We start from the raw sequence: 10,498 nt of genomic DNA, 5'->3' as shown, positions 1-10,498 counted from the left end.
TTATGATTCAGCAACTCTCTCCAGAATATAATAAAAAGATTTTTGCAAGTGAGGAAGGGACGTTGGAGTAATATTGATATTAACAAGCAAAAATGAAAACTCTGTGTGATCTGAAATTAAGAAAGGAGGGAGAGGGGAAGCTCAAGTATGACTGTGTTGGAAAGACAGAGTAATTCCCCTCACCTCTGTTTAAAAACAACAGACAAGGAAAAAGAGATTAAGATTTGTGTGTGCTACTGACAAAATGTAATTTAAGATAAAGTTTAATTGGGCCATAAATCTCTCACTGGAAGGAAAAGAATTTGGGGCTGTGATAAGAACACTGCAAGGATTATGGGAGTTGTAAAGGAGTATTAAATCTTCTGAGTGTTTGAAAACTACCCACCTTTTCTTAGGCTGAGGGGGAAATGAAGAAAACCTGCAACATGTTTTATTAGTGAGACAGAATGTTTTCTAGCCTGTTGCAAGACGAAGCAAGGGACGGAGAGATAAGACCTTGAGAAACTTTGAGATTCAGTTCTGCCCCAAGCCACGATGGGAGAAAACAACAGCTAGGAAGCAAAAGAGACAACACCATATGTGGACAGAAGGAATCTCCATGGACATAGCAGTTTTCAGACGCAGGGCAGAATAAAGATAATAGTTCCTCACTTGAAGCTTTATAAATTTATATATTGTAACATCACAAATGGAAATCATTAATTATGTAGCTGTTGACTAAGGGCTTATTATTATAACTGAAATGTAGCTGACATTAATTAAGATTATGGAATGCAGTGATATAAGATCGGAAATGCATTCAGTCCACCATACGGGGAGCCACTTTAACTAAAATGTATTAATTGGAAGTTAATTGGCATTTTGATAATTGTATAATTTGGGAATTAATTGTTATTGTTATAGTTTGGCTATTATTGGGGGTATATTAGAAAACACACACACACACATATAAAAAAACTGTTGAAACGAGGGCCTGTGGGCAATATGATTTCACTGATTGACAGGCTTGTGCCATTGGCAGGAAGTGTGAGCAGGGACAAGGAATTCAGAAGAACCTGGTGAGAACCCTGAGGCACCTGCTTGGCAAAGAGATAGTTTCCTAACCTATTGGTGGCTGGCTCAAGGGGAATTGATGGCTTAATGGCTCCAGTACAAGGAACCAGGGTAGTCTGGCACAATAAGAAGGCAATGGGATTCATTCCCTATAGTCCTCTTCAGCAAGGCTGCCTGCACTTAGTGTTACTTGAAAGCACTCATTGCTTGTTGCAAAGCCTTGCAATTAATAAGGTGACCCCCTAACCCCTGCCATATGCCTCATATCTGAATTCCAATTTCAAGGCAAAGGGGCTGACAAACTCATACGTTTTATTAGTACACTGAATGTGTATTGATTATTGCTAGTTTTATTAATGTTCTTGGTTTATTGGTTTTTGTATTCTATTTTATTATTGTTGGGAAATATATAAAATTTATGCTTGTGTAAGCCACTTTGAGGGAGTTTGACTCATAAAGGTGGGTTGTAAATATTTTTAGACTATACTGATCAAGGCCATTTATCAGTAATAGAAACACCACTGTTTATTTTCAGAAAACACCCATTTAGAAAGGCATGGCAATGTTGACTTGATAAGGTCCTTAAGATTTCTCTTAAGAATATGAAGATGTAAAAGGAGCCTATCTGGATCAGGCCAATGAACCAACTAGTCTAGCATTCTGGTCCCATGAAAGCTAGCCAGATGCCTTTGGGAAGCCCACAAACAGGGCATGAGCATAACGACAGTGTTTCCATTTCTGATTCTCAGCAACGCTGCTCCCAACAGTGTAGGGAGAACATTGCTGTGGCGACTAGTAGTCATTGATACCCTGATCCTCCATGATTTTTAAAATCCTCTCTTAAAGCCATCCAAGTTGGTGGCCATAACTACTTCTCAAGGGAGTCAATGCCATAGTTTAGCTATGTGTGGTGTGATGAAATCTTTCCTTTCATCTGTCCCAAATCTCCCAGTGTTCAGCTTCGGATGGTGCTTCTGTGATTCTGACCACATCAGCATGATGTGATGTATTTTGACAGGAGGAAACAAAAAGAATAATGGGCCAAGCCATGTAATTAATCTTGACTTTAATAAAATATTTTGATACTACATCTCTCAGGAGACAGCCTAGCAGTATAATTTATATTGATGGGGATGGATGCAAAGCTGCCAGAAAGGGCCTAAATTACAGTATGAAAAAGGATAACTGACAGGGGATTGACATGGAGGAAGTATTCAGCATTTTGCTATAGGCCTTTGATTCTACATAACTGTGGCAGTAGACTTTTGTGAGGGATATGCCATGACAGATTCACATGAGATTCATGTGACGGATCATGTCTAGAAACTAGACACTGGCACAGAGATTGCCCATGTGGCACCCACAAGAGTCAGAGTACCTATGAGCATCTCTTATGGAACCCAGGAAAGGTTTCAGTAAATATCCTCTCAAATATCCACAGTTCACGAGAGACTCTTTGCTCTTCCTGCTCAGTCACCTGTTTTGCACTGCCTCAGCTTCTACAATGAACATGCCCCCTAAAAGATGCTCACATTTAATTGGATGCTAGGAACAGATGCTTGCCCCCTTCTGTTCTGGAAAGAGGAGAGGTGCAAAGAGCTTCTCAGGGAACAAACATGGTGGTGCCTGATGCTGGTGTCTCCTCCCTTATTTTCTTATTTTCTTTTTTATCTTAGAGTTTTTTAAAATTACATATTAATAAACAAGACTCATAAGCACAACTATGAATTAAGTTCCAGTCCTTCTTGTAAATTCATGGGGGGGGGGAGAAAACCTATACAATAATTAAGAAATATGCAGACAGCAATATGGAAAGCCAACAAAGATAATGTATAGAATTTAAGCTAAGGACCAAAGCTGTTTAGGTATAATACCTGTCCATAATGGACGGTGAAGCTCTGAGGGAGGAGTACTCCCTTTTGTCACAAAACAAATTCAGCAATGGAGACCAAGTAACTGAGAATGATATTTTAGATTTAATCCCCAGCTGTCTGTTACACTCTGTAACTTTTCCTACAAATCCTAACTGCCATACCCTTTTTCACCCGCCTTTTAAGGTGCAGCGGGAATGGTATGTCTAATGCTGGGTGTATTCCAACTTAGCTGCTGTTACTAGGTGGGTAATTAAGTCTCTGTATAAAGACAGAGGACGAGATGGTTGGACAGTGTTCTCGAAGCTACTGGCATGAGTTTGACCAAACTGCGGGAGGCAGTGGAAGACAGGAGTGCCTGGTGTGCTCTGGTCCATGGGGTCACGAAGAGTCGGACACGACTAAACGACTAATCAACAACAACAACAACACATTTTGCAGTATTTCTGGAAAGAGTGATAGCAATGCTAAACCTGGGTCTGGAGGGATTATTTGTTGCCCCTGCCATTTTGTGGTTCTGTCTCTTCTTCTGATGTCTTGGATGTGACAGCTAGTTTATGTTATGACAGAGCCCCATGGCAGATGTTTTGTGATTGGCCCCCACCTCACTTTCTCAAAATCCTAGTATATCTGGGTGAATGCTAGGTTAGAATCCTTACTGACATCTACTTTTCTATGTTGGAGTATGAAGGAATTTGGGGGGGGGGAGGGTATACAAGCTCCCACCTATTGTCTAAAGCAATATATTCCAGACACAGGTATACTATCTCACTGATAACCTGCTGAGGCTGTGGTATTAGACAGCAGTCAGTCACAAACCGGAAGCCTGGAACTGAGCCTGGGAACCAGAACACGGGAAAAATGTTAAGGACCACCTGATTCCATATTCTCCACCATTTTAATGATGTGGCACTTTTGACACCTTTAGCAATCGGGAGGAAAAAAAACCCCTCTTGCAACTCAGAGCTTTGTCAAAATTTGAAAGCAGCAAATCTCAATTGTGGGGTGCAGGTTGGGCTCTCACACGTGCAGAATCACTGGCTGTCAAGAATGTGATCCAGCCCATAGCTGAAATCATTTCCTACCAATGATGGTTAGATAAATATGGAGTTATAGTAAAATCACCTGGGTTATATTGTGTATTTCTCTTTAAAATTTATCCAAGTCTGTATTTCACTGGTGTCAATGTAATGGTGCTAATAGCAATATAAACTAAATGAATAGACAAGGAATTGGCTAATAGCAATGCAAACAAAAGAGGAAAGAACGGACTGACATAATAAAATGTCAGCCAAACTACCAGTAAAATAAAAGCATTGATGTCTGGCAAATTCTTGAGAGATGATTTCTTGTTCCACCAGGCTGTTTTAAAGTGATGTGCGAATGAATTAATTGATCTAAATGTTATAGGGGATGAAAATGGAATATTTTCTTTTAAAAGAAGCCTATAATGTTTAAAAGAGAGATGGGGATCCTGTGACCCTCCAGACGCTGTTGGAATCCACCAGAAATTTCTTCCCAATGTTTAGTTGGAATCTCCTTTCTTGACATTTGAATCCATTAGTTCAGGTCATAGCAGCAAAAGTAGCAAAAGACAAGCTTGCTCTCTCTCCCATGTCAGATCCCTTCAGATGTTTAAATATGACTACCTTGCCACCTCTCATTCTCTTCTGCTCAAGACTAAACATGCTCAGCTCCCTCAGCCAATTCTAGCTAGCCTCATATTGGAAGCCTTAAAAGAGGACACAGACAAGAATTGGAAAAGCTGAATGACGCTGTAAGGTTTTTTTAAAATGTACATGGAAAAATACACAGCACTCTTGGGTTGCCATACATCCGGATTTACCCAGACATGACCTCAAATCAAAATAAAATCAAATATCTTTAATACGGTCAATGACCAGGAAACAATTTATAAAATATGACATTAAGAGTAATATTGTGCTAGAAGTAGCAGTAAAAATATGGCCAATTCTCAGAGTTGGTGCTTATATTTATGACCAGGTTTCGAGTTTTAAGTTTTTAAAATTCAATTCAGGAGTCGCTACTGTTTAATATCGTTCCTTCGATGTTTACAGTTTGGACTCCTTTGTAGACATCATTGCTCGTCTTATTCTTGTTGCAATGTAACAGTACTTTGCCACGGACCTGTTAATTTTGGGCTCTTTCTCAGTCAGACATGACCTCTTTTTCAGGGATGAAATCACTGTGGGCAGATTTTTTAAATTTTGTAAAATGTCTGGGTTTCGAGGGAGGCGTTGCGTGTGAGGGAACTGGCCGAATGGCAGCGCGGTTACAAAAGGAAGTGGTGGCTGCAGCGCTGCTGTTTCTGGCAGCCATGTGTGCTTATACACACACATCTGTCCGTTCGTCTGTCACCAAGGGAGGCAGGCGAGGCCAAGGCCTGAGGGAGCTGGTGCATCCCTGAAACATATGTTTATACTAAATTTTGGAAGAAAGTTTTGGATTGTATAAATATGACTGTTCAGGAAAGAAAACCCTAATATTTTCAACAGAGAATATTCTTCTGAGCTAAATACCTACTATATGGAAGTTAACAACTGGACAACAAAATGGTCTTTACGTGCTCTAATGGTAGCCAAGAGGCTGATATTGATGAACTGGAAGAATAAAGACATAATCTCCTTTAATCAGTGGATTTGTCACCATGGGCCACGTCAGGCAAGGCATCTGAGGAGGAGCCTCCCTCACATCCTCCCTCTCCCTCTTCCTCCTCCCCTCAACGGTCTCTGGACGCAGGCCCGGCCCCTCACAGTGTGATAAGGTGTTTGAGAGTGCAGCCCCTGGAAGCTGCATCATAGTCAGCTGCCATTTATGGAGTCACATGTAAGCCTTGTCTATCATTGGTTGGGTCATGTAAGTTGGGTTTGAGGTCATAATTGGTGTGTGTGTGGTGGGCAACTCCTAGGAATGGAGGAAGCTGCCTGAAACCTAGTCACACTATGGATAAATCTACCTCAATGTTGACTACATTGACTGGCAGAAGCTCTCAAGTGTTTCACAGAGACTGTTGGTGTACTGCCCTCTTTCACTCATCCCAGGCATTGGCAATATGGCTGTATTTCTAACGGGTGAAGATAAGCTATCCAAAGAGCCTTGATGGGACCTCTTAGTGCCTCTCTGAATTTCCTTTCATTCTTTTACTCTCCCCTCCATTTCATATTTGTTTGTACCTCTGATACCTACTCCTGATAAAAAGGTTTTCTCTTCCATCTCTCTGCCTGTAAGGGGTTTCTCTCATTTCTCTTCTCCCATTTTGCTCTTCCCCACTGTTTCCACCTTCCTTATCTTTCTGCTTCAGTCCCACCTTCACACCCTCTTGTTTTCCATCCTAGCCCCTTCCCTTTTCCTCTTCCACTCCAGACCCCTGCTTTGCTCCCTGCCAATCAGTTGAGAGGGACTGCACCTTGTCCCTGTCTCCCATTGGCTTGGAAGAGGGAGAGGGATTTGTGCAAATTTCCTACTTAAAATCCTCAGGGTGGAATTCAACAGCGCATTACCCTGTGTAGACCAACCATTAACTACTTACCTTCTCCAGAGCACAAAGTGCTTTTAAAAGGACTTTCCTTTAGAAAAAGAGTTCTTGTCCCTTACTGTATTTGGCTATGATTCTGCACTGGTCCCCCAAAATTGGGACATTTCTAGGAACAAATCCTTCTCAAATTTTCCCTGAATGAAATTCTTGGCACCAAAATTTTGAATCCATTTTGGCTGCTCTTATTAAACAGAGAACTCATAGCAGCACAGAGGGCATGCTTCTTTAACACACTAAATCCACTTGTCACCCTTCTGCTATGGTCTGAGGAAGCAAATCTGAAAGCTCAGACATCTATTGTTGGCAAGAAAAGTCTCTTGACATTTTCACTGTAGAACAAGTCCCTTGCTCTTCAGGCACCACTTAAAATCAGCACATTTCTAAGTACCGTAGCTCTTCATTGGTCTTTTTACTGTTTCCAACAGAGAATGCATGAATTCAAGAATCGTATTCAATTATGGATAAGGATACTTAAGTGTTTGGGCTTGACATCTGAATTCACAGACCATGATTTGTGTGATCAGCCAGTGATCCAGAACCAGAAACCATGATTTGCACTAATTATGGTTTGGGTTCTGAATTGTCTGAACGTCTGAATTGACAAACCAGTGCCTAACATGGTGATAACAGAATAATCAATGCAAGGAGAGAGTTGAAGCCCAATAAAGTAAAAGAATTGGTAAGGGAACATCTAGCTACTTTAAATGAATTCAAATCTCCAGGGCCTGATGAACTGCACCTGAAGGTTCTAAAAGAGCTTGCAGAGTCAATCTCAGAGCCTCTGTCTATAATCAAGAACTCTTGGAGAACAAGTGAGGCCCCTCAAGACTGAAAGTGAGCAAATGTTGTCCACATCTTCAGAAGGATGGGGGTTGGGGTGGGGAGAAGACCCAGATAACTACCGACCATTGAGCTTGATATCAGTACCAGGAAAGGGCCTATAATAAATAATTTAGTTGGTCTGTGTGCACTTAGAAAAGGATGCTGTGATTACAAAGACTCAGCATGGGTTTCTCAAAAGCAAGTAATGCCAGACAAATAATATATATTTTTTTTTATAGAGTTACAAGCTTGGTGGATCCAGGGGATGCTGTGGACATAGTGCATATTGATTTTAGCAAGGCTTAGGAAAAGTCCCGCATGATATTCTTGCAGAGAAGCGGGTTAAATGTTTACTAGGCAAGGTAACTGTTAGGTGGATTTGACCAAACCCAAAGAATATTCATTAGTGGTTCCTCATCATCCGGGGGAAAGTGACAAGTGGGGTGTTGCAGGGTTCTTTTCTGAGCCTCATTAATTTTTAGATGACATCAGACTGGTAGGGGCTGCTAATGCTGTTGAAGACAGAATTGGGATTCAAGATGACCAAAACTGATTTGAGAACTGGGTTAAAACAAAGAAAATGATTTTCAACAGGGACAAATGTAAGGTTCTACACTTAAGCAGGAATAGCCAGCTGTACAAATATAAAATGGGGGATCTTCAGGTGTTAGTAGACAACAAGCATAACATAAGTCAACAGTGTGATGCAGAAGCAAAAAAAAGCTAATGATATTCTAGGCTACATCAACAGAAGTACAGTGTCCTGATCAAGGGAAGTAATATTCCCACCCCATTCTGCCTTGGTCAGACCACACCAGGTGTACTGTGTCCAGTTCTGGAGGCCACAATTTAGAAAGGATATTGACAAGCTGGAACGTGTGCAGAAGAGGGTGACCATGATGATAAAGGGTCTGAAAACCAAGCCTTATGAGGTATGGTTAAGGGAGGTGGGTATGTTTAGCCTGCTAAACAGGAAATTCTGAGTAAACATTCTGATGGCAACAGCTATTCTCCAGAAGCCCTGGGATACTTTTGTAAGATCTGGGGATGTTTGAGTTCCCACAAGACCTTTTGGGAGCACCCCAAACCTGGCAAGAAGAGAGAGCCTTGCTTGGAAAGCAATGCAGAGAGCTTAAAAGCGCCCTTTGTGCTGAGAAAATCCAGTGCAAAAAGAGCTTTTAAGCTTTCTGCCTTGCTTCCTGAGCAAGGACTCTCATTGTGCCAGCTCTGTATTTAACTTGTGGGATTTCATCCAGCTGGCCTTCAAGCACATATAGTTGAAACTGTGCAAGTTAAATGCACAAAATGCCTGATCATACTACTGTATACCAGACCCTCCAAGTGTCTCTATTTTCCAGGAATGTCCCTGATTTAGAGAAGCTGTCCCGGTTTCTGATTTGATCCTGGAATGTCCCACTTTCCCTTCGGATGTCCCTATTTTCATCAAAGAAATGTTGGAGGGTATGGAGTTATACAACTCCCAAGCTCCCAGGCAATCCTGTATGGGGAAGGTTTTTTTTTAAATGTTTAATTATTTGTTATATTTATATATATATATTGGAAGCTGCCCAGAGTGTCTGGGGCAACCCAGTAAGATGTGTGGAGTATAAATAGTAAAATTATCATTCTAGAATGGGACATCCCTATTTTCATCAGAGGATGTTGGGGGGTATGCTGTGTATACTATAAAGTGTGTGGTGATGGATACTGTCTGTTTTGCTGGGGAAGGGTGCCAGTCCACTCTCTAATAAGAGAAAGATGTCTCTGAGCAGAAGTCTAGCATCAGAGACGCACCACCCAGTGGCATCTGCCCTGTCACTCAGCAAATGGAGCTGCTGTACCATGTGGAAGGAAAAGCTGGAATATGTACAAAGGGCTCTGGGTGCGGGCAGGAGAAAATCCAATATTGTAGAATTCATATCAGAAAAAATTCATCTTGTTTTCTCTCTGCCTTGCATTGCCGGTAGATCTGAGAGCAGCTGTATTGATAGAACCTGGTGATGGTTTGTTGTCGAGCCTTGTAGCATGATATTAAATTTTCAGCTTTATTGCTAAAGTCAGCAGTTCCTCAAGCTGGTAAGGAGGGAGACAGAATGAAGCAGGAGAGAGACAGAGAAGCGGGCGTTTCATAGTTGGGATGGACATTGCTCAATGTGTCAGATGTTCATTGAGGATGAAAGACCAGAAATAGTCTGGCAACATTAAACAAGAGCTGAATAACAAACAAACAAACAAAGAAACAAAGCCTCCTAGACTTCTGCCTCTCTCCTCCCACCCCCAGTATACTGCATTGCACACCTGGGAACAGGGATGAGCACGAGTCGATTGCTGCAGAGCGTAGGAACCTGCCTTAAATTGCCAGAGCATTGGTCCGTCTGGCTCGATTCTGTCTACACAGATTAGTAGGAGCTCTCCGGGATTTCAGGCAGGAGAGTTTCCCCAACTTACCTTTGAAAAAGTAAGTGGTATCTCAAATCAAACGAATGAATGAAACTATTTGGAGGTGCCAAGGATTGAACTTGGGGCCTTCTGTATACAAGCTTCTTTTTAAAATATCTTTAGCAAAATCAAGTTTGCAACCTCCCAAGACACTTTTTCTTCTTTCTGCATTTCTCTCCCAACAGCCACCTGGCCAGTCTTTTGTGTGGATCAGGTCAAGTTGCCCTTCAACTGTCCTTCTGAGGCAGCACTAGGAAACCGACATGGTTATCCTGTGAGCCCAGTATATTGCATTCTTACATCTGCTAAGAATATTGGATCTCTTCCCCTCTTGAGTGTTCCACGCTGATGACAGTGTAATCATGTAAAGCATTTCCTTGGAGGTCACAGCGAGCGCTCTGATTGGTCGAAATGGAATACAATCCTTATTGCAATTTAGCACTGATATTAAGCAGGTTGATAAAACCACAGCTTTCGCTGGATTGTTTTAAAAAATAATTTTTTTTCCCTTCAAGAAAGCATTCAATCCCTCTAAAATAAATAAATAAATGCAATTTTCCTAGATTGAATCGCAATAATATTTCATTCCTGCTGCCTGCCCTAAAAAAGAAAAAAAAAAGAAATAAATGGATTTTCCTTCCCTCGCTCAGTTGGTGATTTGTTTTGCATTAATGCCTTTCATAACTCATACATTGCACCATTAAAAATTAATGCTCAACGCTGACATAAACAAATGAAATTTGTATTATTAATGTTT

The 10,498-nt window shown here is 41.2% G+C and overlaps 1 long non-coding RNA gene across 1 annotated transcript; it reads left to right on the top strand.

The window, feature by feature from the left end:
• Positions 1-5,933: 5,933 nt before the first annotated feature.
• Positions 5,934-10,267, top strand: LOC310697942. Its single transcript, XR_014521260.1, has 3 exons — positions 5,934-7,159; positions 8,111-8,249; positions 9,927-10,267. It is a non-coding gene; the product is annotated as an uncharacterized lncRNA (long non-coding RNA).
• The last annotated feature ends 231 nt before the right edge of the window (positions 10,268-10,498 follow it).

The sequence above is a fragment of the Podarcis liolepis genome, assembly GCF_965112155.1.
Source record: "Podarcis liolepis genome assembly, chromosome: Z".
In the NCBI taxonomy this organism is placed as follows: domain Eukaryota; kingdom Metazoa; phylum Chordata; class Lepidosauria; order Squamata; family Lacertidae; genus Podarcis; species Podarcis liolepis.
Note: the sequence above shows the minus strand (reverse complement) of the source record. Positions and strands in the feature narration are given on the sequence as shown.